At 49.3% G+C, this 4,252-nt stretch overlaps 1 long non-coding RNA gene across 1 annotated transcript; it reads right to left on the bottom strand.

Moving 5' to 3' along the window:
- Positions 1–218: 218 nt before the first annotated feature.
- On the bottom strand, positions 219–3,295 carry LOC140602238 (uncharacterized). Its single transcript, XR_012005214.1, has 4 exons — positions 3,188–3,295; positions 1,365–1,400; positions 732–794; positions 219–539 (listed from the first exon to the last, which is right to left on the bottom strand). It is a non-coding gene; the product is annotated as an uncharacterized lncRNA (long non-coding RNA).
- Between the last annotated feature and the right edge of the window lie 957 nt (positions 3,296–4,252).

The raw sequence follows: 4,252 nt of genomic DNA, 5'->3' as shown, positions 1-4,252 counted from the left end.
TGAGACACACAGAGAGGCAGAGACACAGGCCGAGGGAGAAGCAGGGTCCCTGTGGGGAGCCCGATTCTGGGACCTGGGATCACGACCTGACCCAAAGGCAGACGCTCAACCACTGAGCCACCCAGGCACCCCAGATTTTACATTTTATAGAGAAGAAGCTGATGAGAGTTTACGAGGCTTAGATAGTATTTGTGTGACCAAAAGAAAGGAGAGAAAAATTCTGGTTTATTTCTAGGGTTTACTAGACCGGCAAATAAAGCAAGGAACTTTTACTTAAGGATAGACTGGCGTGCTCATACTTTACAGCCCAGAAAGTCTGAGGAAGGATACAATCAACGTGAAACAAAAGCTTGCGCTTGACCATGGACAGGTTCTTCCAATCCCAGATCCCTACAACAGAAGGAGACCCCATATATCCCAGCTGGCCAGGGTGGGGAAGCCGTTAGGCCCTCAACCTCCGGAGCCCAACTTCTCAGGTTCAAGTTCTTGTGAGCTCTGTACCCTTCAGCACTCCATCTGACCTCACCTCAGTTTCTCACCTGTGTAAGAAGGATGAGAGTAATCGTTGCCACATCATAGGGGTTCTTTAAGGATTAAAAGAAACACATATAAAGCACTTTGTAGAGCGCTTGGTACCATAGTAAAGATTCAATAAATATTAGCTATTATAATAATTAGGGAGCATGTTGTACAACCTAAAAGAAGTAACTATAGATCAAAGAAAAGCTTACTTCGGCAGGATGGGAAGTAAACTCTCTGCACTTAATTAGCCCCAAAGGTGGCACAAACTGAAACTATAAATAGAATAGAAAAAGGTTAGATCATGAGTGAGTAACCTTTCCTCTACCATAAGCCAATGACATACAAGGGGGAAAAAAATCCATCTCTGGCCCTATGTAAGTCATAGAAGCCATCATGGGCTCTGAAGGGAACTCAATTAGTCACTGGTTGCCATGCCAATGCAAGCATCACCCTTCCACCTACACCCCCATCAACACATTTGAATAAGTAACAATCATAATAGCATGCACTAAAAAATGCTATTTTTAAAAAAGTTAAGTGTATTTCCGTCAAAAGTCTGGTTTTCAGAAATAATTGCTGTGGGCCAGATCAAGATTTGCATAGAATCCCTAAAATGGGTTGAGTATAATAATCACAGAAGAGAAACCTTCTGTAGACCATTAAGGAACACAGGGGGTTTTGGATGGGACGAGGGGAATCCTAACATTCTGGGCTTGACCAAATGCCCCTTGTGCTGTAAGAAATTGAGCTGGGGTTAGACAGTCCTCAGCTGGCTCTGCCTTTTCCACAGCCCGAAGCCCGATGTGGGCCCTGGCCTTCATCATGTCTTCTTGAAGTATTACCTGAACAACTACAGTTTGGTAACGTGTATCTCAAACCTAAAAAAAAAAAAAAAAATTGCTCTAAGAATTTAGTTTCTCATAATGAACCCGAAGAAAAACCATAACTGACATGCAATAAGATTTATAATAGCAAAAAAATCCCCCCCCAAATCAAAAAGAAATAACCTAAATGTCCAAATTAAATTGCTGTGCATGCATATGCTAGAGTATGATGAGCTATTGAAAATGAGATGGTTGAGCAGCCCCAGTGGCCCAGCGGTTTGGCACCGCCTTCAGCCCAGGGCGTGATCCTGGAGACCCAGGATCGAGTCCCACGTCGGGCTCCCTGCATGGAGCCTGCTTCTCCCTCTACCTCTCTCTCTCTCTGTGCCTCTCTGAATAAATAAAATAATAATAAAAAAAAATCTAAAAAAAGAAAGAAAATGAGATGGTCAAAGTACATTTGATGATGTGGGAAATTATTATATATTGTTAAGTGAAGCAAGCAGGTTATACAGCAGGGGAGTTGGTAAAATCCAAATTTGATATATGCAATTTTATGCAAATATATGCATAGGGAAAACTAGTAGTGTGTTACTCTAAAATGTGAATGGTTATTTCTGGATGATAGGATTACAGGTAGCTGGTATTTTTCTTTTGTGCCTTTCTATATCTCCAGAAACACTTCTTATGATAATTGCATATTTCTCCTGTAATCAAAAAAAAAAAAACCAGTAAGTTTTATAGGCAGAGAACTGAGGGCCTGCTCTGAGTCTGGTGTGTGAGAAGGTGGGACCTCAGGGAGGGCTGCGCTTGGCTCCTCTTGCAGCCAGGCCCCGCCTCACCCAGGGCAGCAGAGGTCACATCTGAGGTGACAGCCAAGGTGACTAAGTTCACGTCTGGGATGACTTGGTTTCTCAAAGGATTTGTCAGCTCCTTGAAGAAGCATTTTGTGCTTCCTGTGTTTGGCCTCACTCGGCTCCCCAGTTGGTCTGCACATTCTGGTCCCAGGCGACCACAGATGCTACCCTGATGCTACCTTTTTCATGGAGATTTGAGGGCAGAGGTCATTATTGGGCAGGGGATGACCTGCATAAGTTTTTTTTTTTTTTAAGATTTTATTTATTTATTCACGAGAGACACAGAGAGAGAGGCAGAGACACAGGCAGAGGGAGAAGCAGGCTCCCTGCAGGGAGTCCGTTGCAGGCACTTGATTTTGGGACCCCGGGGTCACGACCTGAGCCAAAGGCAGACGCTCAACCACTGAGCCACTCAGGCCTCCTGACCTACATAAGTTTTTAAGACCAAATAAGCCCTTCTCATTGCTGTCTGCCCGCCCCCCCCAACTCTCATCTATCCCCCAGGCCCAGGAACGCCATGCGAGAGGAAGCCGTAGCCCTGGGAGCACAGTGTTGTGGATCATCAGGTAGGACTATAAAGGGAATTTCTCAAAGATCAGCTCTTCAGCCACCTGCCCTGAATTTCTGGCATGAAAATACACATTCCTGGGGCCACCCAGGGCCTACCAAAATCATAAACTCTGGGAGGGGGAAGTTATTCTATGTACCCTAGAACTGGGGCCCACTTCCCCAACAGCCAGAAAAGGGGAAGTCAGGATGCCCAAGCAGCGGGACTAAGTGCCGTCGGGGACACCACACCCATCTAGGCTCCCACTTTGGGACACTCAACTCGAAAAAGGCTCCACCATTTACTCAGTACTCACTGTATGCCTCACACAGCCCTGGTCCTCCATGTTCTTTATCTCGAATGATCTTCTCTACCACCATCCTGGGGAGCTTTTATCCAGATGAGGAAATGGAGAGAAAAGGTTTATGAGAACTCACCTGAAGAGTCTTTATGTGTCAGCTGGACCCGTGCTTTTCTCTGAGAAGAGACTCCCAAGACTGGCCCACACCGCACCCCCTGGACGTCCTCCTTCCCGGCCCGTCCACGTCTGGCCCCGGGTCAGGGCTGGTGCGTCCCTGCCGGCGAGGCCTGCGCTGGAGGCCCGGGTGCGGAGTCCGCCCCGGGGGGACTCGAACCGGGCGAGGGCGGTCTCCGGCCTGGCTCCAGGGCTGCCGTGTTTCCCGGTGCGGCCCCCCAGCCCGTTCCCAGCCCCGCCGGCAACTGACTGGGTGTCAGGGACTTGGCTGCTCAGCACAGAGACACCCGCCAGGCGACCCTGAGCCGGGCTTGGTTATGGGGATAAATCCCGGCCTTGGGAGTGGAGGCGGGGCCGCCCTCCTCCGTCCGGGGTGTGGGGTCGGGGTGGGCCTCCCGGGTGGGCCGGGCGGGGTGGGCACGATGGCCGTGGAGGGGCCGCGAGCCTCCATCTCCTACGACTGTACGGAGAAGAGCAGCCACGAGCCCACGGCCTGGCACAAGAGAAACGCACACTTTGTTTTATTTGTTTTGTTTTGTTTGTTTTTAAAGATTTTATTTATTTATTCATGAGACACACGTAGAGAGAGAGAGAGGCAGAGACGTAGGCAGAGGGAGGAGCGGGCTCCATGCAGGGAGCCCGACGTGGGACTCGATCTTGGGACTCTGGGATCACGCTCTGAGCCAAAGGCAGAAGCTTAACCCCTGAGCCACCCAGGCGTCCCGAAACGCACACTCTGGTTTAAGCCAACTGTCTTTTTGGGGTCTCCCTGCAGCACCACAGTCATATCCAAAAAATGGCACTGAGCTCACCAAGGTTCCCAGTGACAGTCCAGACGGTTCTGGAAGGGCCCGGGTGTGTATCTTGCTTTTGAATGTTCTAACGCTGCCCTGTGCTCCTTTTGTTCGAGCTTCCTGTGCTGTGGTAAATGTCTTATTTTTTCCCTCTCCGAGCTGTTGGTCAGTCAAGGCTCTGTCTCAGGCCCACCCTGAGGTGCCCTTGGTGTGGGGTGTGGAGCTCCTCGGAG

Source organism: Canis lupus, chromosome 13 (genome assembly GCF_048164855.1).
Source record: "Canis lupus baileyi chromosome 13, mCanLup2.hap1, whole genome shotgun sequence".
NCBI lineage: Eukaryota > Metazoa > Chordata > Mammalia > Carnivora > Canidae > Canis > Canis lupus.
Note: the sequence above shows the minus strand (reverse complement) of the source record. Positions and strands in the feature narration are given on the sequence as shown.